Raw genomic sequence first — 27,363 nt, 5'->3', positions numbered from 1 at the left:
ACAGTACACACACCCACACACCATTTCTACATCATACATACAGTACACACACCCACACACCATTTCTACATCATACATACAGTACACACACCCACACACCATTCCCACAATATTACATATAGCACACACACACACACACACATACCATTCTTACATCATACATACAGTACATACACACACACACATACCATTCCTACATCATACATAAAGTACATACACAAACCATTCCTACATCATACATACAGTACATACATACACATCATTCATACCATTCCTACATCATACATACTGTACATACACACACATCATTCATACATCATACAGTACATACACACACCATTTATACATCATACATACAGTATATACACACACATCATTCATACATCATGATCACCTCATGAAAAATCAGATACCATTATTTATTACTTAGGATGGCTGGACCACAGTTTCAATAACACTCAGCCTCCACTAGCACTCCCCCCACTGCTCCGAACCACAAATTCTATTACGCCTCCACGTCATCAACCCCCCACACCTCCGGACCACAAAGTCACCTATTCGCCGCCGCTCCACCGCCTCCTTACCTGTGGCCGCCGCCATGAAGATCAGCGCTGAGGCCTGCTGTCAGGCCTGTGATTGGGTCTCTGTGGAGATAGCGCTGCGCTGGCGGCGAGGGAGCTGACGGTGCATGCCTGCATGTGCTGGTGGTGGGATTTCAGGCTTGCTCTGGGGGGTGGGATTTCATGCTAGCTCTGGGGGGTGGAATTTCAGGCTAGCTCTGGGGGGTGGGATTTCAGGCTAGCACCGGGCCTTGTGCTGGCAGTGACAAGCCTCCCATTCAGGCCCGGGACCTCGGGCTGTGCCTGAGGGCCCGACCTGCGGCGTTAGTATAGTGAGTGGCAGGGGGGCCCCCCGTGCTATGGGGTCCGGTTGCAATGGCAACCTCTGCAACCTCTATAGCGAGTAGATACTAGTTACAGGGGGTGAGAGGATGATTTTAAACATACACACGCCCTCTGGTCAGCGATCTTGGCAAATCGTTGGTCAATTCTGACCAGTGATTTGCCCGCGATCCGGGCTAATCGGGTCGCCCGGAAAATAAGAATGATCAGAGCTGTGAGGCGGGAACATGGCCCGACTTACCAGGACCGGCGGAGGCGGCGGAGGCGGCATCCCGGAGCAGCGGCGGTAGCAGGAGGAGCGGCGGCCGGAAAGTGCGGCGGAGAAGGCTGCAGTGAAGATTGCGGTAAGTGGTCTTCTCTGGCCTTCTAAAAGCTGCAAAACTACAACTCCCAGCATGCCCAGACCGCCAAAGGCTGTCTGGGCATGCTGGGAGTTGTAGTTTTGCAACATCTGGAGGGTCACAGTTTGGAGACCACTGTGTAGTGGTCTCTAAACTGTGGTCCTCCAGATGTTGCAAAACTACAACTTTCAGCATGTACTGACTGTCTGAGCATGCTGGGAGTTGTAGTTTTGCAACATCTGAAGTGGCACAGTTTGGAGACCACTATACTGGGGTCTCTAAACTGTAGCCCTCCAGATGTTGCAAAACTACAATTCCTAGCATGGCCAGACAGTCAGGGATGCTGGGCATGTAGTTCTGCAATATCTGGCCCTTCATATGTTGCAGAACTGCAACTCCCAGCATGCCTGGACAGTCTGCAGCGGCGGTAGCAGGAGGAGCGGCGGCCGGAAAGTGCGGCGGAGAAGGCTGCAGTGAAGATTGCGGTAAGTGGTCTTCTCTGGCCTTCTAAAAGCTGCAAAACTACAACTCCCAGCATGCCCAGACCGCCAAAGGCTGTCTGGGCATGCTGGGAGTTGTAGTTTTGCAACATCTGGAGGGTCACAGTTTGGAGACCACTGTGTAGTGGTCTCTAAACTGTGGTCCTCCAGATGTTGCAAAACTACAACTTTCAGCATGCACTGACTGTCTGGGAATGCTGGGAGTTGTAGTTTTGCAACATCTGAAGTGGCACAGTTTGGAGACCACTATACAGTGGTCTCTAAACTGTAGCCCTCCAGATGTTGCATAACTACAACTCCTAGCATGCCCAGACTGTCCAGGCATGCTGGGAGTTGTAGTTCTGCAACATCTGAAGGGCCAGATATTGCAGAACTACACGCCCAGCATCCCTGACTGTCTGGCCATGCTGGGAATTGTAGTTTTGCAACAGCTGTAGTTACACTGGTTGGGAAACACTGAGCTAGAGTCTGTTTTGTAACTCAGTGATTCCAACTCGTGTGCCTCCAGCTGTTGCAAAACTACAACTCCCAGAATGCACTGACAGACCATACATGCTGGGAGTTGTAGTCTTACAACAGCTAGAGGCACATTGGTTGGAATCACTGAGCTATAGTCTGTTTTCTAACTCAGTGGTTCCCCACCAGTATGCCTACAGCTGTTATAAAACTACAACTCCCAGCATGTACGGTCTGTCAGTTCATTCTGGGAGTTGTCATTTTGCCACAGCTGAAGGTTTGGGGTGCCCCCCCCCCCATGTGGATGTACAGGGTTCATTCACACTTGCAGGTTTACAGTGGGTTTCCTTCTACAAGTTTGAGCTGCGGCAAATTTTCCGCCACAGCTCAAACTCCCATCGGAAAACTTACTATGGACCCCCGCCTGTGTGAATGTACCCTGTGAAAAGGTAAAGTTGGGGGCTACACCAGCATGTTAGTGTAAATAAAATTTGTAGCACAATTTCTTCTGAGTACGGAAATACCCCATATGTGTACGTAAAATGCTCAACGGACGAACTACATGGCTCAGAAGTGAGAGAGCATCATGTACATTTGAGGCCTAAATTGGTGATTTGCACAGGGGTGGCTGATCGGTTACAGCAGTTCTGACATGAACACAAAAAAAACACACACATGTGACCCCATTTTGGAAACTAGACCCCTCACGGAACGTAACAAGGGGTATAGTGAGCCTTAACACCCTTCAGTTCATTGACAAATTTTCGTTAAAGTTGGACATGAAAATAAAATAAAAAAATTTCCCCTGAAATGCTGGCGTTACCCCAAATTTTTCTTTTTCACAAGGGGTAATAGGAAAAAAGCCCCCCAAAATTTGTAACCCCATTTCTTCTTAGTATATAAATACCCCATATGTGGAAGTAAAGTGCTCTGTGGGTGAACTACAATGCTCAGAAGAGAAGGAGCGCCATTGGGCTTTTTGGGAGAGAATTAGGCTGGAATTGAAGGCTATGTGTGTTTACAAAGCCCCCATGGTGCCAGAACAGTGGACCCCCTCCACATGTGACCCCATTTTGGAAACTACACCCCTCACGGAATGTAACAAGGGGTACAGTGAGCATTTACGCCCCACAGGTGTCTGACAGATTTTTTGAACAGTCATCTGTAAAAATGAAAAATGTAATTTTTCATTTGCACAGCCCACTGTTCCAAAGATCTGTCAAATGCCAGTGGGGTATAAATGCTCACTGCACCCCTTATTAAGTTCTGTGAGGGGTGTAGTTTCCAAAATAGTATGCCATGTGTTTTTTTTTTTTACTGATCTGGCACCATAGGGGCTTCCTAAATGCGACATGCCCCCAAAAACCATTTCAGCAAAATTTGCTGTCCAAAAGCCCAATGTTGCTCCTTCCCTTCTGAGCCCTCTAGTGCACTCACAGATCACTTTACATACACATATCAGGTATTTCCTTACTCGAGAGAAATGGGGTTAAAAATTTTGTGGGGCAATTTCTCCTATTACTCCTTGTGAAAATGAAAAGTTTTGGGTAACACCAGCATTTCAGTGTTTGGGGAAAAAAACTGCACTTTAGTGAAAAAATTAATTTTTTTCATTTACAATTTAACGAAAAGTCGTCAAACACCTATGGGATGTTAAGGCTCACTGGATCCCTTGTTAAGTGCCTTGAGGGGTGTAGTTTCCAAAATAGTATGCCATGTGTTTTTTTTTTTTTTGCTGTTCTGGCACCATAGGGGCTTCCTAAATGTGACATGCCCCTCAAAAACCATTTCAGAAAAATTCACTCTCCAAAATCCCATTGTTGCTCCTTCCCTTCTGTGCCCTCTACTGCGCCCTCCGAACACTTGACATACACATATGAGGTATTTCCTTACTCGAGAGAAATTGGGTTACAAATTTTGGGGGCTTTTTCTCCTATTACCCCTTGTAAAAATCAAAAACTGGGTCTACAAGAACATGCGAGTGTAAACAATTTAGATTTTGAATCTTCTCCTTCACTTTGCTGCTATTCCTGTGAAACACCTAAAGGGTTAACAAACTTTCTGAATGTCATTTTGAATACTTTGAGGGGAGCAGTTATTATAATGGGGTAATTTATGGGGTATTTCTAATATGAAAGCCCTTCAAATCTATTTCAAAACTGAACTGGTCCCTGAAAAATTCCGATTTAGAAAATTTTGTGAAAAATTGGAAAATTGCTGCTGAACTTTGAAGCCCTCTGATGTCTTCCAAAAGTAAAAACATGTCAACTTTATGATGCAAACATAAAGTAGACATATAGTATTTGTGAATCAATATATCATTTATTTGGAATGTCTGTTTTCCTTACAAGCAGAGAGCTTCAAAGTTAGAAAAATGCTAAATTTTCTATTTTTTCATCAAATTTGGGAATTTTTCACCAAGAAATGATGCAAGTATCGACAAAAATTTACCACTAACATGAAGTAGAATATGTCACGAAAAAATAATCTCGGAATCAGAATGAAAAGTAAAAGCATCCCAGAGTTATTAATGCTTAAAGTGACAGTGGTCAGAATTGCAAAAAATGCTCCCGTCCCTAGGGTTATAATGGGCTCCGTCCCCAAGGAGTTAAAAAGAGGAAGCGCACAAATAGGAGGAGATGAGGATGAGGACAAGGTGACACAGCAGAAGTAAGAAAAAAATCCAAAATATTAATCAGAATAGATCTGAGTTCTAGACTTGCAAATGAGGACTAGATCTATTAAATATAATTAGAGATGAGCGAACTTTTCAAAAATTTGATTCGGCCGATTTGCCGAATTTTCCCGAAAAGTTTGTTTCGATCCGAATTTGTTCGCGGCGAATCGATATTAAAAAAGCCTATTTCTAGCCTACGTACAGCCTCTATAGGGGTATAGAATACTTTGCTGTGTCCTAAAACGCATATGGAGTGTGCTGGGGTAGTGAAATAATACTGTTATTCAGAATAGCATGCAGATTACCGGCATCGCTCTTAGAATCACTGCCGCACAGCAGCACAATGACAGAGACTGGTGGTGGCATCAGTGTCAGGAGACCATATAGTGATTGAATGATATAGCGTGGAGGTGTTGGCAGCATGAGGACACCATATAGTGGATGAATGGCACAGCGTGGAGGTGTTGGCAGCATCAGGACACCATATAGTGGCTGAATGGCACAGCGGGGAGGTGTTGGCAGAATGAGGACACCATATAGTGGCTGAATGACACAGCGTGGACATGTTGGCAGCAAGAGGAGACCATTTAGTGGCTGAATGGCACAGCGTGGAGTTGGCTGATGCACTAGTACACTACACACCAGGGCTTCACATTCCCCCCCAAAAAACAACACAATATGAGAAGTTTTTGACAAAGATTTCTCATTGGTAGCACCCGCTATCCAAAAATTTGAAATTAACAGACCCAGGCACCACCTCTGCGGCATCAGTAACCCATATATTGCCTGAAGGACACAGCCTGGAGTTGGCCGATGCACCAGTACACACCAGGGCTTCACAATCCCCCCCAAAAAAACAACACAATATAAGACATTTTTGACAAAGATTTCTCATAGGTAGCACCCGCTATCCAAAAATTTGAAATTTCCAGACCCAGGCCCCACCTCTGCGGCATCAGGAACCCATATATTGCCTGAAGGACACAGCCTGGAGTTGGCTGATGCACGAGTACACACCCGGGCTTCACAATCCCCTCCAAAAAACAACAACATTTTAGAATTTTTTTAAAGAAATACCTGTGTGTAAGAACAAGCGCATATCCAACAGTTCACAAGACTCTATAATGCAGGACGGTGGACCACCCAAAGACATTCTTCTCAAAAATAATAAACCACACAATGTTTGAAATTTTTTTTACAAAAACTAATTCAATATGTATGTAAGCGCATCTGTCTCCAAAAGATCAGATCACCAAAGGATTTTTTCGCCCAAAATGATGAAGCAGAGTTAATCCCTGTCCGTATTTTTTTTATTTTTTTTATTTTCGTTAAAAAATCACACGCAACAAGTGTTCCGTTGTGTAACGATTAGCATTCTGGAAAATTCAATTTTATTACTGATAAAATTATCAGTAAATAAAATAAAAAAAACACTACCCAAGAGTGTTTAATTACCCCATACATTGCACCAGGAGCAGTCAGGAGTAGGCCTCAGCAATACCCAAGAGGCTTTAATAACCCCCTACCTTTGCACGATCAATTTCGAGATCGAGCAATACCAGGTGTGTTATGCCCTCAGATTTCCAGGGCCGCAGGCGCGCTCCACTGAACGGATTAGCATGTCTCCATCTTTCATCGACCGGTGCGGGTAACCCGCTAACTCCCGGAAAGGTAAGCTGCCGCAAAGCAGGTTGTCTCCCCCAGGCACGCTTGGCTCCAGAATTTCTACTACTGCCACACCACGCTGACTGCCAACCGTGCTACCGCCTTGCTGACTCAAGGGCAACCTGCAACTCTCTTCTCCCGTTGATGAACCCCCCTTCTCATGAGATCGAGCAATAACAGGTGTGTTATGGCCTCAGATGTCCTGGGCTGCACTAGCGCTCCACTGAACAGATTAGTGTGTCTCTATCTTTCAAGGACAGGTGCGTGTTGCACGCTGAAACCAGTTCGTGATAGGGATCTGGGATTGCAATTATTTAACCTTAAAACAAGGAATTACCAGTAAGTGAGGGTCATAAGCTGGCGTTGATTAAGTCCCTGCCCTTTGTACACACCGCCCGTCGCTATAAGCGATTGGATTTAGTTAGTGAGTTGGTTAGTGAGGTCCTCGGATCGGCCCAGGCGGGGTAGGAGAAGGCCCTGGCAGAGCGCCGAGAATTTAACGATCATTGTTGAAATTTGCATTAAGCATGTATTTAGCTACTGCTAAACATCCAAAAATTTAAGGCCCAAGGCCAGAGGCACCAGGGTGGCAAGTAGTTCCTGAAAGACACAGAATGAGTCTGGAGCATGCATTCACAGTACCCTAGAGGTTTTCATAACCCCTTACATTTAAAGATCAATGTTTACATTTGCATTAAGCATGTATTTAGCTACTGCTAAACTTCAAAAAATTATAGGCCCAAGGCCAGAAGATGTCACCCAGATTAGGCAGCATAGATATCCCCCAGATTAGGAGCATCGTTGTCCCCCAGATAAGAAGTGTCAGGATCCGGACTGGTAAGCAACGAGGAAACTGGAGGTGGATCCTCTGTGTCAGTGAGGTGATGGCGTGGGCTGTATTAGGGGAACGGAATCTAAGTGGTTACTGGTTTTCACCAAAGCCCGCCGCAAAGCGGGATGGACTTGCAGCGGCAGGTAACCCCCAGGTCGTTCCAGCCGATAGCGACTCAACCCCACTGACAGCTGAGACAGGCGCAGTACACAGGGACAAGGCAAGAGCTAGGTCGGACGTAGCAGAAGATCAGGGCAAGCAGCAAAGGTTTGTAGTCAGGGGCAACTGCAAGGGTCTGGATACACAGGCTTGGGATACAAAAAACACTTTCTCAGGGCACTAGGGCAACAAGATCCGGCAGGGACAGGAAGGGGAAGTGGGTTTTTATATGAATGGGAGTGATTGACAACTGATTGGGCCAGGCACCAATTAGTGGTGCACTGGCCCTTTAAATTTCAGAGAGCTGGCGCGCGCGCCCTAGAGACCGGGGCCGCGTGCGCCGGGACGTGACAGCTGGGGAACTGGACAGGTGAGTGAATTGGGATGCGACCCGCGGGCGGGCGCGTCCCGCTATGCGGATCGCATCCCCAGAGGCAGTGACAGTGCAGCGCTCCCGGTAAGCGGGCCTGACCGGGGTGCTGCAGACAGGAGAATGCCGCGAGCGCTCCGGGGAGGAGCAGGGACCCGGAGCGCTCGGCGTAACAGTACCCCCATCTTTGGTCTCCCCCTCTTTTTGGAGCCCAGGATCCTATGAATGAGCTCCTTGTCGAGGATGTTGTCCTCGGGCTCCCAAGACCTCTCTTCGGTCAACAAGAATTTTTTTTTTACCTCTGACAGACTTGGAGGCGAGGATTTCTTTAACCGCGAAGACATCAGAGGAGCCAGAGACAGGAGCAGGAACGGTGACCTTGGGGGAAAAGCGGTTAAGAATGAGAGGTTTGAGAAGGGAAACATGAAAGGAGTTAGGAATACGAAGAGAAGGAGGAAGATGAAGCTTGTAGGAGACAGAGTTGATTTGACTTTTGACTTTAACCCCTTAACGACGCAGGACATATATTTACGTCCTGCGCCGACTCCCGCGATATGAAGCGGGATCGCGCCGTGATCCCGCATCATATCGCGTCGGTCCCGGCGCTTATCAACGGCCAGGACCCGCGGCTAATACCACACATCGCCGATCGCAGCGATGTGCGGTATTAATCGTTTAGAAGTGAAAGTGAAAGTGACCCGGCTGCTAAGTCGGGCTGTTCGGGACCGCCGCGGTGAAATCGCGGCGTCCCGAACAGCTTACAGGACACCGGGAGGGCCCTTACCTGCCTCCTCGGTGTCCGATCGGCGAATGACTGTTCCGTGCCTGAGATCCAGGCAGGAGCAGTCAAGCGCCGATAACACTGATCACAGGCGTGTTAATACACGCCTGTGATCAGCATGAGAGATCAGTGTGTACAGTGTTATAGGTCCCTATGGGACCTATAACACTGCAAAAAAAAGTAAAAAAAAAGTGTTAATAAAGGTCATTTAACCCCTTCCCTAATAAAAGTTTGAATCACCCCCCTTTTCCCATAAAAAAAATAAAACAGTGTAAAAAAAAAAAAATAAGCATATGTGGTAAATGTCCAAACTATAAAAATATATCATTAATTAAACCACACGGTCAATGGCGTACACGCAAAAAAATTCCAAAGTAAAAAAAAGCGCATTTTTGTCACTTTTTATACCATTAAAAAATGAATAAAAGGTGATCAAAAAGTCAGATCAAAACAAAAATCATACCGATAAAAACTTCAGATCACGGCGCAAAAAATGAGTCCTCATACCGCCCTATATGTGGAAAAATAAAAAAGTTATAGGGGTCAGAAGATGACATTTTTAAACGTATAAATTTTCCTGCATGTAGTTATGATTTTTTCCAGTAGTGCGACAAAATCAAACCTATATAAGTAGGGTATTATTTTAACCGTATGGACCTACAGAATAATGATAAGGTGTAATTTTTACCGAAATATGCACTGCGTAGAAACGGAAGCCCCCAAAAGTTACAAAATGGCGTTTTTTCTTCGATTTTGTCGCACAATGACTTTTTTTCCGTTTCGCCGTGCATTTTTGGTTAAAATGACTAATGTCACTGCAAAGTAGAATTGGCGACGCAAAAAATAAACCATAATATGGATTTTTAGGTGGAAAATTGAAAGGGTTATGATTTTTAAAAGGTAAGGAGGAAAAAACGAAAGTGCAAAAACTGAAAAATCCTGAGTCCTTAAGGGGTTAAATGGTCCAAGGTAACGTGGACCCAGCTTGTAGCTAGGAACACAAAACAGGATATATTTGGCAGAGAGCCACACTTTGTCACCAGAAGCGAAGACAGGAGGAGTTCTTCTCTTTTTATCTGCATGTCTCTTCATACGAGACGAGGCCAGTAGGAGCGACTTTTGAGTCTCCTTCCAGATAACGGAGAAGTCCCGGGTTACTTCATCCACGGCAGGAACTCCAGAAGAATGGGGAATGGAGAGGGGGGGCAGAGGGTGACGGCCGTACACCACAAAGAATGGGGATTTGGCGGAGGATTCAGAATTTTTGAAATTGTACGAGAATTCAGCCAGGACAGAAGGTCGACCCAATCATCTTGGCGGGAGGAGACAAAATGTTGCAAGTAGTCACCAAGAATCTGGTTTACTCTTTCCACTTGTCCATTGGATTGGGGGTGATAGGAGGACGAGAAATTTAATTTGATCTTTAATTGATTACAGAGAGCTCTCCAAAATTTTGACACAAATTGAACGCCTCTATCCAAAACAATATGCGTGGGAAGCCCGTGAAGACGAAAAATTTGCAGAAAAAATTGCTTCGCCAACTGTGGCGCAGAAGGAAGGCCTGGAAGCGGAATGAAGTGAGCCATTTTGGAAAAACGATCAATGACCACCCAGATGACGGTGTTGCCATGGGATACGGGAAGATCTGTAATGAAATCCATGGCAATTTGGGACCATAGTTGCTCAGGGACAGGCAAAGGAAGGAGGAGTCCAGCAGGCTTCTGGCGAGGGATTTTATCCCGGGCACAAACAGTACAGGCCCGAACAAAATCAGTAACGTCACCCTCTAGTGTAGGCCACCAATACAGACGGGAGATGAGCTGAATGGACTTTTTAATGCCAGCATGACCAGCCAGGTGAGAAGAATGCCCCCATTTAAGGATCTTGAGGCGAAGGCGTGGAGGAACAAAAGTCTTTCCAGGGGGGGTTTGCCCCAGTGAGGATGGAGCAGAGGAGACCAGGCACTCAGGTGGTATAATATGCTGCAGAGAGGCTTCAGACTCAGAGGCATCAGAGGAACGAGAAAGGGCGTCAGCTCTGACATTCTTTTCAGCGGGATGAAAGTGTATGTCGAAGTTGAAGCGGGCAAAAAACAACGACCATCTAGCCTGGCGAGGATTCAGACGCTGAGCGGACTGGAGGTAAGACAAATTCTTGCGGTCAGTATAAATGACAATGGGGTGTTTTAAACCCTCCAATAGATGTCTCCACTCCTCAAGTGCTAACTTGATGGGCAGCAGTTCACGATCTCCAATAGAGTAGTTCTTTTCTGCCGGAGAGAAAGTCTTTGAGAAAAAACCACAAGTAATGTTACGTCCGGTAGCGTTTTTTTGCAGAAGTATGGCTCCGGCTCCGACTGAGGAAGCGTCTGCTTCCAGGAAGAATGGTTTTAACGGATCAGGTCTGGACAGAACTGGTGCAGAGGCGAAGGCAGCTTTGAGGCGATTGAAGGCCTCATCTGCTTGTGGAGGCCACGACTTAGGATTAGCATTCTTCCTGGTCAGAGCCACAATAGGGGCCACAATGGTGGAGAAATGGGGAATAAACTGTCGATAATAGTTGGCGAATCCCAGGAAGCGTTGGATAGCGCGGAGTCCAGAAGGGCGTGGCCAATCCAAAACCGCCAACAGTTTATCTGGATCCATTTGAAGCCCTTGGCCAGAGACTAGGTAACCTAGGAAAGGAAGAGACATTTTTCAAATTTAGCGTAAAGGTGGTTTTCACGGAGTCTTTGGAGCACTTGACGGACATGACGACGGTGTTTCTCTAAGTTAGAGGAAAAAATCAAGATGTCATCCAAGTAGACCACAACACAGGTATACAATAAGTCCCGAAAGATCTCATTAACAAAGTCCTGGAAGACTGCAGGGGCGTTGCAGAGCCCACAGGGCATAACTAGATATTCAAAATGTCCATCTCTGGTATTGAAAGCGGTTTTACACTCATCACCTTACGGATGCGAATAAGATTATACGCGCCCCTGAAGTCCAGTTTGGTGAAGATATTTGCTCCGCGTAGACGGTCAAAGAGTACGGAAATCAAAGGCAGGGGATAGCGGTTTTTGATGGTAATCTTGTTTAAACCGCGGTAGTCAACACATGGGCGTAAGGATCCATCCTTTTTAGAAACAAAGAAGAACCCCGCTCCAGCAGGGGATGAGGATTTCCGAATAAAACCTCTCTTTAGGTTCTCCTGGATATTCTCCGTCATGGCTTGAGTCTCTGGGGCTGAAAGAGGGTAAATCCTGCCACGGGGAGGAGTGGTACCAGGAAGAAGGTCAATGGGACAATCAAAAGGTCTATGTGGAGGTAAGACCTCTGCTTGCTTTTTGCAGAATACATCTGAATAGTCCTGGTAAGCCTTGGGAAGGCCCGGTAAAGATGAAGCCTCAGGGGTTTGACAAGTGGGAGCAGATGTGAGACATCGCTTGTGACAAGAAGGACCCCAACTTTTGATCTCCCCGGTGGTCCAGTTGAGGGGAGGTGCATGACGCTGGAGCCACGGCAGGCCGAGAAGAACTTCAGAGGTGCAGTTAGGCAGAACGAAAAATTAAATTTTTTCATGGTGAAGACCAATGCTCATGGGCAGGGGTTTAGTGCGGTAGCGCACAGTGCAGTCCAATTTCTCTCCGTTTACAGAAGAGATAAAATGCGGCTTGACGAGACGGGTTACTGGAATACTGAACCTATTTACGAAAGAGGCCAAGATAAAGTTTCCTGCAGAACCTGAATCCAAGAAGGCCACTGCTGAGAAGGAGGAGTTGGCGGAAGGAGAAATCCGCACAGGTACAGTCAGACGTGGAGAGGCTGAATTCACACCAAGTGTCGTTTCACCCTTGTGAAGTAGGTGCGTGCGTTTCTCCTGACGTGGAGAGCGGATAGGACAGTCTTTTAGGAAATGTTCGGTATTAGCACAGTACAGGCACAAATTCTCATTTCGTCGGCGAGTCCTCTCTTGTAGGGTCAGGCGAGACCGATCCTCCTCGGCGGAAGGCACAAGAACAGATTGCAAAGGACGTTGGAAGAGAGGAGCCGGGGAGAAAAACCGCCTGGTGCGAACAAGATCCTTTTCCTGTCGAAGTTCCTGGCGTCTTTCCGAGAAATGAATGTCAATGCGGGTGGGCAAATGGATGAGTTCTGACATACTAGCAGGAATTTCTCGTGCGGCCAGGACATCTTTGGTGTTACTGGATATGCCTTTCTTGAAGGTCGCGCAGAGGGCCTCCTTATTCCAGGACAGCTCTGAGGCGAGGGTGCGGAACTGGATGGCGTATTCACCCACAGAAGAACTCCCTTGGACAAGGTTCAGCAAAGCAGTCTCGGCTGAGGAAGCCCGGGCTGGCTCCTCAAAAACACTACGTACTTCAGAGAAGAAGGACTGGATAGTAGCGGTGGCGGGATCATTGCGGTCCCAAAGCGGTGTGGCCCATGACAAGGTCTTTCCAGACAGGAGACTGACCACGAAAGCCACCTTAGACCGTTCAGTAGCGAATTGGTCCGACACCATCTCCAGGTGTGGGACAGGAATCCACGGCACTGTTTAGAGTCCCCATCAAACTTGTCCGGTAGAGACAGGCGGAAGCTGGGAGCAGCCACTCGCTGCGGAGGAGATGCAGGATCTGGCGGAGGAGATGATTGCTGTAGTTGCGGCAGAAGCTGTTGCAGCATAACGGTCAGTTGAGTCAGCTGCTGTCCTTGTTGCGTGATCTGCTGTGATTGCTGGGCGACCATGGTGGTTAGGTCAGCGACACTAGGCAGCGGGACCTCAGCGGGATCCATGGCCGGATCTACTGTCAGGATCTGGACTGGTAAGCAGCGAGGACACTGGAGGTGGATCCTCTGTTGTCAGTGAGGTGATGGCGTGGGCCGTACCAGGGGAACGGAATCTGGTTACTGGTTTTCACCAGAGCCCGCCGCAAAGCGGGATGGACTTGCAGCGGCAGGTAACCCCCAGATCGTTCCACCCGATAGCGACTCAACCCCACTGACAGCTGAGACAGGCGCGGTAGACAGGGACAAGGCAAGAGTAAGGTCGGACGTAGCAGAAGGTCAGGGCAGGTAGCAAAGGATCGTAGTCAGGGGCAACGGCAAGGGTCTGGATACACAGGCTTGGGATACACAAAACACTTTCACAAAACACTAGGGCAACAAGATCCGGCAGGGACAGGAAGGAGAAGTGGGTTTTTATATGAATGGGAGTGATTGACAACTGATTGGGCCAGGCACCAATTAGTGGTGCACTGGCCATTTAAATTTCAGAGAGCCGGCGCGCGTGCGCCCTAGAGATCGGGGCCGCGCGTGCCGGGACGTGACAGCCGGGGAACGGGACAGGTGAGTGGATTGGGATGCGACCCGCGGGCGGGCGCGTCACGCTATGCGGATCGCATCCCCGCCGGCAGTGACAGTGCAGCGCTCCCGGTCAGCGGGTCTGACCGGGGCGCTGCAGACAGGATAACGTCGCAAGCGCTCCGGGGAGGAGCAGGGACCTGGAGCGCTTGGCGTAACAAGGAGCATAGTTGTCCCCCAGATTAGGCAGCATAGATGTCACCCAGATTAGGCAGCATAGATGTCCCCCCAGATTAGGATCATACTTGTCCCCCAGAGTAGGCAGCATAGATGTCCCCCAGATTAGGCAGCATAGATGTCACCCATATTAGGCAGCATAGATGTCCCCCAGATTAGGAGCATACTTGTCCCCAGGAGTAGGCAGCATAGATGTCCCCCAGATTAGGAGCATAGTTGTCCCCCAGATAAGGAGCATAGTTGTCCCCCAGATTAGGCAGCATAGATGTCACCCAGATTAGGCAGCATACATGTCCCCCAGATTAGAAGCTTAGTTGTCCCCCAGATTAGGAGCACAGTTGTCCCAAAGATAAGGAGCATAGTTGTCCCCCAGATTAGGCAGCATAGATGTCACCCAGATTAGGCAGCATAGTTGTCCCCCAGATTAGGCAGCGTAGATGTCCCCCAGATTAGGAGCATAGTTGTCCCACAGATTAGGCAGCATAGTTGTCCCCCAATCAGCGCGGGCCAGTCAGAGCCAATCAAAGGGCCGTATGTGGCAAGCGGGCCGTACAATGCCCAGGTCTGCCCCAGAGGGTTTCATAACCAACCACAATAGAGAAAATGTTGTTGTAGGAGCATGGTCAATCTACTCTGACCCATCTGTCATTGGTGGCTGGAAATCCTGGCTGATCCATCCCTGATTCATCTTGACAAACGTCAGTCTCTCCACATAATTAGTGGACAGACGAGTTCGCCTTGGGGTGACTATGGCCCCGGCCGCACTAAACACCCGCTCTGATGGCACACTACTGGCCGGGCAGGACAGCTTTTCCAGGGCAAACGCCACTAGTTGCGGCCATAAATCAAGTTTGGCTGCCCAGAAGTCCAGCGGATCTTCAACGGTTGTTGGCAGGGTCATGTCGAGGTATGCCACCACCTGCTGGTTCAGGTCCTGCTCCATGTCCACCTGCTGCTGATGAGTAGCTTCACTATGCGGCTGAAGGAAGCTACTCATCAGTGACTGTAGACTCAGGCTGCTGCTGATTGAGCCGGTACTGCTGCTGCCAGCCCTCCCCTCCCCAGCAGCCGTGGCAGTGGAAGGTGGGCGCAGAGGGCCCCCCAAGTCAGACCTGCGAGTGGATGGACCATGTGGCCGATAGGCATCGGCCAACCGACTACGTAGAAGCTCCCTGAAGTAGGTCAGTTTGTCCTCCCTCTCAGTGGGTGTAAAAAAAGGCCCCCATTCTGGGCCGATAGCGAGGGGTCTAATAAGGTGGAGATCCAGAAGTCATCGCGCTGACGAATTTTGACAATTCGGGGGTCACTACGCAAGCAACTCAGCATGCATCGTGCCATTTGTGACAGTGACTCGCTGGGACTACCTGCCTGGCTGCTCCTGCTCCTCCACTCCTGTCCAATGACCAGAAACACCAGCTATCTCATCCACCGTAAACTGTGCTCCGCTCTGCCCCTCATCATCCTCCTCCAGTTCATCCCCTACAGGACTCATGTAGCCTTTTGATGTAGGCGCAACGTCTCCATTGCCGTGACCAGCCATGTTTTCAATCATTTTTTGAAGTAAATGTAGGCGTGGAATTACGTCGTTCATGGCGTAATTCGAGCGACTAACAAAAAATGTGGCTTCCTCAAAGGGCCTCAGCAAATGGCAGGTGTCACGATTGAGCTGCCACTCGTTCACATTGACGTTACACAGGGGAGTACTCCTATCTGCTTGGATCATCAAAAAATCCGTGATGGCTTTTCTTTGTTCATATAGTCTGTCCAACATATGGAGGGTGGAATTCCAACATGTGGCAATGTCACAAATGAGACTATGTTGTGGGATACCGTTCTGATGCTGCAGCTCAAGCAAAGTCTGCTTGGCGGTGTACGAGTGGCTGAAGTGCATGCACAGTTTCCTTGCCATTGTCAGGACGTCTTGCAAATGGGGTGAAGACTTGATGAACTTCTTGACAACCAGATTCAACACATGTGCCATGCAGGGCGAATGGTTCACACTTCCTTGTCGGTCACCATGGTTCCCATTTCCAGATTTCGTGGAGTAAGCCATACTCAGATTTCTTCCCTAATGAACTTTAACAGTTCCTCCCCTGTGTGAAGGACGGCTTGACACCGCTGTGCCCTACACACGTGGTACGATGAAGGGCCACCGAGATTTGGACGTGCAGTGGAGGCCGAGGACACAGGGGAGGAGAAGGCGCACACTGTAAAAGGACCAACTGTCTGGGAGCGAGAGTGTGGAGGAGGAAGCGGTGTGACCTGTCCAAGTTGCTGTTGTGGCTGTGCAGGAACAACATTTACCCAGTGGGCCCTAAAAGACATGTATTGTCCCTGCCCGTAGCTACAGCTCCACACGTCGGCGCTGCCGTGCACTTTTGAACACACCGTCAGGCTCAAGGACTGGCACACCTTCTCTTGCACAAACTTATGCAGGGCTGGTACTGTCTTCTTCGCAAAGAAATGACGGCTTGGGACTCTCCACCTCGGCTCGGCACAAGCCATCAATTCCCTGAAAGCTGCAGAGTCCACCAGTTGGAAAGGGAGGGACTGCAACACCAGCAACTTGGACAGGAGCACATTCAACTTCTGCGCCGTTGGATGAGTGGGCGCATACTCTTGTCTCTTGGACATGGCTTCGCCGATCGATTGTTGGCGGAATGGCTGACAAAAAGTGGAAGAAGCAGGAGCGCCAGAAGGAGGGTTTGACACAATGCTCCCTTCAGCTGAGGTGGTGGAGCCTTGGCTGGATGACGGAGGGAGCGAATGGCCGCTGGGTGATGCGGCAGGCTGGACCACTACATCGGAGCCACGGTTATCCCAGGCCGCTTTATGGTGGCAAATCATGTGTTGACGCAGGGCCGTGGTGCCAAGATTGGGACCCTGGCCACGCTTCACTTTCTGCCGACAGATTTTGCATGTGACTACGCTAAGGTCCTCCGGATTCTTTATGAGGAACAACCACACCACAGAGTAGCTCTTTTTCCCACCCGCAGTCCGCACTATTTGACTGCTATTGGCGCCGTCTCCAGGAACCCCTGTTCCACTACCTCCCAGAATGGTAGCTTGCCGCGAAGCAGGTGGTCTCCCCCTGGCACGTTTGGCTCCTGAATTTCCACTACTGCCACCACCACGCTGATTGCCAACCGTGCTACCGCCTTGCTGCCTCATAAACAAAGAGCAAATCTCTTCTCCTGATGATGATGAAGCCCCGGCTTCTGCACCCGGCTCCCAATTGCGATTGGCTTCATCATGATCAAAAGATGTGTGCACGTCACTGATGTCCTCCTCGTGTTCCAGAACAGTGTCTACTTCAGGACCCTGAACAATTGAAACACCGCCTCCCACGTCACTCTCCGCATAACTACTTGGCCGCCTTGCGGAGCAAGCAACGCATGTCTCCTCACATTCTTGGCTGCCCATTAGCTGCTGACTGTCCTCTATTACATCGTCCTCACTAAATAGTGGAGCTGAACCCAAAGCATGAGATACTTCTTTGGGAGAGGGAACAGCATAGGACAAAGGCAATGGGATTACGGGGACTGCTCCCGGGCCATGCCAACTGAGGGTTGTGTCTGAGGAACCCACCGACTCTTGACTGGGGTTGTCAGATGTCACTTGTGAAGATGGGGATGAGTGTGCAAACCAATTGACGAGGAGAGATGGGTCGACGACACGACCGCTGGGTGTTAACGGGAGCTCAGGCCTATTGCTGCGACTCCTGCTGCCACTCGCCCCAAGTCTGCTGCCAACTCTGCCTGACGTATGTAGGCCTCTGCCCCTTCTCTGTGCACACCCTGGCACTTCCCTGCCTGACATACTTAATGCGTTTATGAGGGTATTACAATACGCCACACTACTCTTTAAACGGTATTTGTCTAGAACAGCAGCAGGCGATTACTTACGGCTGTCCTTTCACAGTATATAGGCCCTAGACAGAATATCAGTTACTAAATAGTACACTCCTTTGTTGTATGTATGCCCTTTACAATGATGAGCACACTGGTATGCGTATTTCTACGCAGGAAAAACTTTTTTTTCTTTAATACATCGGCAGGTGTATAACGTGTGGTATAACACTGAATTTAGCACAGAGACAGAAAAAAAGGTAGTATATGGCACGCTATTTGCTTGTATGTAGGCCCTTTGCAATGATAAGGCCACTGTTAAGCGTATTTGTACACAGGAAAAACTTTTTTTTTTCTTTAATACACCGGCAGGTATATAACATGTGGTATAACACTGAATTTAGCACAGAGACAGAAAAAAAGGTGGTATATGGTACGCTATTTGCTTGTATGTAGGCCCTTTGCAATGATAAGGGCACTGTTAAGCGCATTTGTACGCAGGAAATACTTTTTTTACACCGGCAGGTGTATAACGTGTGGAATTTAGCACAGAGACAGAGTAACAGGTGAAAAATGGTAAAAAGGCACTAAAGTCCACACTAATATGACTTATTTCTGAACAGCAGCAGGACCCAACTGGGCAGCACCACAGAATTTTTTTTTACAGTGGATTAAGCCCTAAATTGCACTCTGTCACACAATTGTGAGAATCAGATTTGTGGAGCAACAGAAAAAACTCAATTGGGCTGAAAAAAGAGGAGATTAGATGCTCAATACAGGTAAAACAGCTGTGAGATCTATGACGCAGGTGACTGCTATGCAGCACCTCTATGCCTGCTATATTGAGTAATGAGAATACGAGGTTTTGCTAGAATCGCTCTCGGTCAGAACTGCAGCAACACTGTGCCCTGTATCTTTCCCTAATGCTGATTTCACTGCTACTCGTAGCGGTTGAATGCTGTATAACGCCGTTGTATGCGATCAGCATACAGACGTGCAGTCACTTCCTTTCCCTATCTCGTGTGGAGAAGATATGACCAGAAGGAAGATGGCTGCCGATTATATAGGGCTGTGACATCACAGTGGTCAGTGAACACTGATAGGCTGCATCTGACATGTGATTCAGGGTCAGCCCGCCTACCTTGATTCCCGCGCCAGCTTCCCGCCCTCCCATGGTGCCTTGCCCCATGTACTGACATGTGGAGCCGCCATCATAGGTCTAAAACAGCCTAGAACGCAGGAAAATGGAGTTTAATAAATCGATTCGTGCGATCGAATCACAGCGAAGTTCGTATTCGATCAGAATCGAATTTTTCCTGAAATTCAATAAAATTCGGGTTCGTCAGATTCGATTCGCTCATCTCTAAATATAATGTGTCAAAATATTAATGTAAATTGTTTTCAATCTAATTAGTTAACTATACACTTTGCTGATGTTTACAATTGACCAAGTATATGCTGTCTATTCAATTCTATTACACAAAGAGATGGGGTGGAAGTATTGTATATTCATATTTGTAGTGTTGCATACATGTAAAGGCAAAAGCACCTAAATGTCTAAATATCTTTGTGTCTGTGACATAGTAAGGCTGGAATTCCACTTGTTTTTTTCTGCTGTATGGCAATATATCGGCCAAAAAACGCTGTTAGCTGTAAATCAATGAGAAATCGCAAAATTATTTTTGCACTTAGCGTTTTTTAGTTTGGCGTTTTTTTTTCCCACTCTTTTTCAGCTCCTTGGCAGTTATGCGAAATCGCAGAATGTTGAGCCTATGGTGTTTTTTTCCCCTGAAATCATGGCGTTTTTCTCCCATAGAAGTCTATGGAAGTAAAAAAAAAAAACACCAGGAAAAACGCCATGTGGATTTTAACTTTGACATTTTTGCAGGCGGTTTTTATTCTTTTTAAAGTTTTTATACTTTTCCAAAAAAGTGATGGAGACACTTCCAGCAAAACAAAATTAGTGTTAATTTTTAAACAGGGATCAATTTGTGTGTGCGGGCAGGGCACTAAAAATTTAGCCGACAATAATAAAAATGTAGTGTGTGTGTTTTTCACTTTTTTTTTCTCAATTTTTATTTTTTTTTTTGAATTTTTAACCCCTTAAGGACACGGGGTTTTTCCGTTTTTGCATTTTCGTTTTTTCCTTCTTACCTTTAAAAATCATAACTCTTTCAATCTTTCACCTAAAAATTCATATGATCTCTTATTTTTTGCGCCACCAATTCCCAGCCCAATGATGAAGGCTGAATGTCTGAGGGGGAACTGTACTGCACCTAATGTGGGGGACTATACTGTACCTAATGTGGGGGAACTATACTGCACCTAATGTAGGTCACCTATACTGCACCTAATGTGGGGAACTATACTGCACCTAATGTGGATGAACTATACTGCACCTAATGTGGGGAAAGTATACTGCACCTAATGTGGGGAACTATACTGCACCTAATGTGGGGGAGCTATACTGCACCTAATGTGGGGGAACTATACTGCACCTAATGTGGCGGACTTTACTGCACCTAATGTTGGGAACTATACTGCACGTAATGTGGGGAACTATACTGCACCTAATGTGGCAGACTATACTGCCAAACTAGTGTGGAGGACTATACTGCCAAACTAGTGTGGAGGACTATACTGCCAACCTAATGTGGGGAACTATACTGCCAACCTAATGTGGGGGAGCTATACTGCACCTAATGTGGGGGAGCTATACTGCACCTAATGTGAAGGAATCATACTGCACCTAATGTTAGGGAACTATACTGCCAACCTAATGTGGGGGAACTGTACTGCACCTAATGTTGGGGAACTGTACTGCACCTAATGTGGGGGAACTGTACTGCACCTAATCTGGGGGAACTATACTGCACCTAATCTGGGGGAACTGTACTGCACACCTAATGTGGGGGGACTGTATTGCACACCTAATGTGGGGGAACTGTACTGCACACCTAATGTGGGGGAACTGTACTGCACCTAATGTGGGGGAACTATTCTACACCTAATGTGGGGGAACTGTACTGCACACCTAATGTGGGGGAACTGTAGTGCACACCTAATGTGGGGGAAGTGTACTGCACATCTTATGTGCGGGGACTTGTACTGCCAACAATAATGTGCGGGGACTTACACTGCACCTAATCTGGGGGAACTACAACTTAATGTGGGGGAACTATACTGCACCTAATGTGAGGGAACTGTCGGGGGGGGGGGCATCATAATGAAGTGCTCCGCTTTCCAGGCAGCCTTAATCTGGCCCTGGGGTGGGGGGGGCAACATTGTATTAAGTGGAGGAAGACAGGGGTGGGATACAGCAGTGTATTAGGGGGGCGAGGGGGATCAGCATTGTATTAGAGGGAGGGAAGGATTAGGGGGAGGGGTGTATCAGCATTGTATTAGGGGAGATGGGAGGAGGGATCAGCAGTGTATTAGGGGGGATGGGAGGGGGGATCAGCAGTGTATTAGGGGGGATGGGAGGGGGGATCAGCAGTGTATTAGGGGGGATGGCAGCAGTGTTTTTGTGGGATGGAAGATGAGGGGGGTCAGCATTGTATTAGGGGGAGGGGGTGATCAGTATTGTATTAGGGGGGTGGGGAAATAACCATTGTATTGGGGGATGGGGAGATCAGCATTGTATTAGGGGGATGGGGGAATCAGCATTGTATTAGGGGGATGGGGGAATCAGCATTGTATTAGGGGGAGGGGGGATCAGCATTGTATTAGGGGGAGTGGGGATCAGCATTGTATTAGGGGGAGAGGCGATCAGCATGGTATTAGTGGGATGGGGGAATCAGCATTGTATTAGGGGAGGGGGATCAGCATTGCATTAGGGGGAGAGGGGATCAGCATTGTATTAGGGGGAGGGGCGATCAGAATTGTATTAGGGGGATGGGAGGGGGATCAGCAGTGTATTAGGGGGATGGGAGGGGGATCAGCAGTGTATTAGGGGATGGGAGAGGAAGGGGGTCAGCATTAGGGGGAGGGGAGGGGAACAGCAGTGTATTAGGGGGGAAGGAAGAGGAGGGGAACAGCAGTGTATTAGGGGGAGGGGATCAGCAGTATAACAGGGGGAGGGGGGTCTGCAGTGTATTAGTGGGGGTCTGCAGTGGATTTGATTGGGGAGTTAGCATTGTATTAGACCTCAGGAGGGGAGTCAGCATTGTATTAGAGCGCAGGAAAGAGTGGAGGATGGGAAACATCTGACATGGGAATTTGAGATGAGGCATTTTTAGATTATATTATGTAGGGGTCTAAAGTTAGGCAACTTGGGCTGTGTTGATTATATATATTTTTTTAAATATTCAAAACATGTTTTATTGGAAGTAAACAATAAAATAAAAACTCCAGTGTAGCGCATCATGTACAGAAAGTGAATACTGGGTCATATAATATCGACACATAGGCCAAAAGAGCAACAATCATCACAGAATGGAAAATAACAAGTACAGGCCAACATGGTGGGTCAGCAAATCCGTGATTATATATTTTAATATTATATATATTTGTGGGGAAGGAACTGTAAATAGGATGAGGGAGAAAGACTAGGGTGATGGGTGTAGAAGAATGTAGATGGGTGACACGTGGGCGTAGGGGGTGACAGAGGGGTGGACAGGGGTGACAATGGGACAGAACAGATGAACATAGGTGACAAGGATGTGGCCAGTGGGGTGGAGAATGGGGGGGGGTGAACATGGGTGACAGAGGGGTGGCCAAGGTGGATATGGATGACAGGAGGGTGTACATGGGAGACAGGGGGTTAGAGGGGTGGACAAGGGTGACAAGGAGGTAAAATAAGGGTGGACAGAAGTGACAAAGGGACAGAGGGGAGAATAGGGAATGGACATGGGTGACAGAGAGGTAGACGTGGGGGGGGGTTGGGGGTTGTCAGAGGGGTGGACGAAGATGGTGAACATAGGTAACAGGGGTTGGAAAGGGTTGGCCACGGTAGACATGGATGACAAGAGGGTGGACTCAGGGGGCGGTAGTTAACAGGGGTCAGGGGTGGACAAGGATGACAAGGGGAATAAAAGAGGAGGGACAGAGGGGTAAAACAATTAATACAATAATTCAACAACCCCCCTTTCAGAATTAAAGGGCATACATTCCTTTTACATGATTACCGTATATACTCGAGTATAAGCCGAGTTTTTCAGCACGATTTTTCGTGCTGAAAACACCCCCCTCGGCTTATACTCGAGTGAACTCCCCCACCCGCAGTGGTCTTCAACCTGCGGACTTCCAGAGGTTTCAAAACTACAACTCCCAGCAAGCCAGGGCAGCCATCGGCTGTCCGGGCTTGCTGGGAGTTGTAGTTTTGAAACCTCCGGAGGTCCGCAGGTTGAAGACCACTGCGGCCTTCAACATCATCCAGCCCCCTCTCACCCCCTTTAGTTCTGAGTACTCACCTCCGCTCGGCGCTGGTCCGGTCCTGCAGGGCTGTCCGGTAAGGAGGTGGTCCGGTGAGGAGGTGGTCCGGGCTGCTATCTTCACCGGGGAGGCCTCTTCTAAGCGCTTCGGGCCCGGCCTCAGAATAGTCACGTTGCCTTGACAACGACGCAGATGCGTCGTTGTCAAGGCAACGGCTCTATTCCGGGCCGGAAGCGCGGAGAAGAGGCGCCCCCGGTGAAGATAGCAGCCCGGACCACCTCCTCACCGGACCACCTCCTTACCGGACAGCCCTGCAGGACCGGACCAGCGCCGAGCGGAGGTGAGTACTCAGAACTAAAGGGGGTGAGAGGGGGCTGGATGATGTTGAAGGCCGCAGTGGTCTTCAACCTGCGGACCTCCGGAGGTTTCAAAACTACAACTCCCAGCAAGCCCGGACAGCCGATGGCTGCCCGGGCTTGCTGGGAGTTGTAGTTTTGAAACCTCTGGAGGTCCGCAGGTTGAAGACCACTGAGGGCGAATGATGAGAAGAGGATGATGAAGGGGGGGGGGGTGTGGGGATGATGAAGGGGGGGGGGTGTGGGATGATTACAAGGGGATGATGAAGGGGGGATGTGTGGGATGATAAGGGGATGTGTGGGATGATGACAAGGGGATGATGAAGGGGGGATGTGTGGGATGATAAGGGGATGTGTGGGATGATGACAAGGGGATGATGAAGGGGGGATGTGTGGGATGATGACAAGGGGATGATGAAGGGGGATGTGTGGGATAAGGGGATGTGTGGGATGATGACAAGGGGATGATGAAGGGGGGATGTGTGGGATAAGGGGATGTGTGCGATGATGACAAGGGGATGATGAAGGGGGGATGTGTGGGATGATGACAAGGGGATGATGAAGGGGGGATGTGTGGGATGATAAGGGGATGTGTGGGATGATGACAAGGGGATGATGAAGGGGGGATGTGTGGGATGATAAGGGGATGTGTGGGATGATGACAAGGGGATGATGAAGGGGGGATGTGTGGGATGATGACAAGGGGATGATGAGGATGTTAATGACGGGTCTGGATGATGACAGGGGGGGATGAGGTATTTCCCACCCTAGGCTTATACTCGAGTCAATAACTTTTCCTGGGATTTTGGGTTGAAATTAGGGGTCTCGGCTTATACTCGGGTCGGCTTATACTCGAGTATATACGGTAACTGTTTTATATATTATAAAGAAATTTAGATAAAATATTTTATAAAAAAAGTAGTTAAAATGTACAAAATATTTTAAGTTAGAAAAAATTATCTAGATCCCAATGTGTTCCTTTATTTATGTATTTTTTTTCCCTTTTCTTATGCGGTTTCATAATCCCTGAGATAAGTTGTTCTGGCCCTAGAGTGTTATATATATTAGCGTCTGTAGCATGTATAAGGAGCATGTTATCATACCGGTGTCTTTTTACAGGTGAATGATGCCCGGTGAGAAGGGGAACATGACATATACCCTCGTCAACTGCAAGAAAGGAACCACGAGACAGGTAATTAATATTTATATTAATTACTGATAACGATCAGGCTAGATGTAAAATCTAGACCTGTAGAGATGTTTTAGTCTCTCCCTTATACATGAAGATATATGTGTTGTTAATAAGTATATCGTTTATGAACAGCTTCTTATATAACACAACCTTGTCTCAGGTACAGAGATTAGGAACATTTATGATCCTTAGTCTCTGTTTTTTATTTGTAGGAATCCCCTTTAACAAAATTTTTTTTTTTAATCAGAAAGATTTATTAAGGTTTTTGCTTAGTTTTTGACAAAACATAAAAAACACACATGAACAAATAAAAACAACCCCCCATCCCTTCCCCCCACCCCCACGAATGACACCTACCTCCAGGTTCTTATGACAAATAAAAATTAGAGCACCATGTTATAATCCTATGTAGCAGTCACCAAAAAAGAAAAGAAAAAGATAAAGCATTGGAAGACACATTAGGAGTAGGAGAATATTAAACCAGGCTATAAGGGAAGGAAATTAAGAAAAAAAAAATGATGATCGAACAACACGGCCAGGGTTTCTATGGCTATAGCAAAAAGAAAAGGGGACAGGGGACACCCCTGGCGCATGCCTCTACCCAGGGGAAAAGAGTGGGAGAGTAGACCGTTAGTCCTGATTCTGGCCCCGGAGCAGCGTATAACAACTGAACCCATTTCAGAAATTGAAGACCGAAGCCCATATGACGCAAAAGTTTAATATTTGAACACAACAATGAGATGGGTCGGTAAGAACCCACCAAAAGTGAATATTTCCCAGGCTTCAGCAATAGTACTATAATAATGCCTCTGACATAGAAGAAGTTAAGCCCCTCTCAACTTCAGCAGCCTGCAGAACTACTAGTAACTAATGAAGCAGTAAATCCCTATATTGTTTAAGATATTCATTGGGTAGTCGATCCACCCCTGATGACTTGGTGATTTTGCAAATTACCCAGGGCCTCCTCCAACTCTCTCAAAGTATGTTCAGGAAGTCTCTCTGGGTCTGCGACAGGGCTGCCACCGGGATAGAGGAAACAAATTGATACACAGTAACATCATCATAAAACAATTTGGAGAAATACGTCTCCTCATAAAAGGAGACCAACACACCAAGAATTTTAGCATCTTCCTGCACCAGAGACCCAGCACCATTGCAGAGAAAGAGAATGGCCATAGACCCCTGCTGCACCCGAATCATACGTGCCAATAAACGGCCATTGCTTTCCCCACTTTCAAAATATTGCTGCTGCTATAAAAGACCTTTATTATCCGCCATGTGCAGTAGATGTCATCCAGTAGAGTACTCAAAGACTGCCAGTGAACCTGAACAGCACCAGATGGACTCCCAAGGAACTCCCTCTCTGCAGAAAGCACCTGCAATTGCAACAACTCCTGTATTCCTTGATTCTTCAATCTACATGTGGTAATGTCTCTAATAAACACACCCCGGACAAAAGCCTTCAGAGAATCCCACACTACCCCCAGCGAAGCTGAGCCACAATTAATTTCCAGGAAAGATTCAATATCCGCTACCAGGGTGTGGCCTATTGTGGGTACCTGAAACCAGAAGGGATTAAGATGCCACAAGGACCCCCACAAGAACTGAAGTTAAGGTGTACATGAATAGGAGAATGATCCAATAAATGAAAGGGGAGATATTCCACCAACGCCACCCATGGGAAGATCAGGTCATTACCCAGCGCTAAATCAATACGTGACAGAGTACCATGGGAGCTAGAGTAGCAGGAATACTGCCTACTTGCAGAATTGCACCGACTCCATAAGTCAACCCACCCAGCTTCCTCTACAAACCTAGTCAGACCGGTAACAGATGACTCTATAGGGGCCCCTCTACCCCCAAATTAATCTATGGACAGATTCAAAAGATTATTGAAATCTCCTACCGGAAGAAGGAGCACATCTGGCAGGGAAGAGACAAAGGACACCACCCTCCTTAATACATCACTAGAATATGGGGGAGGGATATATTGCAGCCAATATAAAAGGCACATGGCAAAATTCGCCATAAAGGCACACAAAGCGACCATCAGGGTTAATCAAACTAGAAAAACACTTAATAAGAATATTACTGTGAATAAGAACACTGACAAAAAATTTGCGTGGCGCCCCTACCAAAGTTGAAGAGTAAAGAAAAAAAAGAGGGGAGAGAGTCGCAATGTACAATGTGGGGGAACTGTACTGCACACCTAATGTGGGGGAACTGTACTGCACACCTATTGTGGGGGAACTGTACTGCCCACCTAATGTGTGAGGACTTGTACTGCCAACCTAATGTGCGGGGACTTATACTGCACCTAATCTGGGGGAACTACAACCTAATGTGGGGGAGCTATACTGCACCTAATGCGGGGCAATTGTCGGGGGGG

At 47.7% G+C, this 27,363-nt stretch overlaps 1 long non-coding RNA gene across 1 annotated transcript in view; it reads left to right on the top strand.

Moving 5' to 3' along the window:
- The window catches only part of LOC130282330 (uncharacterized), a 46,246-nt gene that overhangs the window by 3,601 nt on the left and 15,282 nt on the right, over positions 1-27,363 (top strand). Inside the window, exon 2 of the long non-coding RNA XR_008846344.1 lies at positions 24,902-24,974. This is a non-coding gene — a long non-coding RNA (uncharacterized LOC130282330). The remainder of the gene's footprint in view (positions 1-24,901; positions 24,975-27,363) is intronic.

Source organism: Hyla sarda, chromosome 7, assembly GCF_029499605.1.
Source record: "Hyla sarda isolate aHylSar1 chromosome 7, aHylSar1.hap1, whole genome shotgun sequence".
NCBI lineage: Eukaryota > Metazoa > Chordata > Amphibia > Anura > Hylidae > Hyla > Hyla sarda.
The sequence above is the reverse complement of the archived record's forward strand: the minus strand, read 5'-3'. Positions and strand labels throughout refer to the sequence as shown.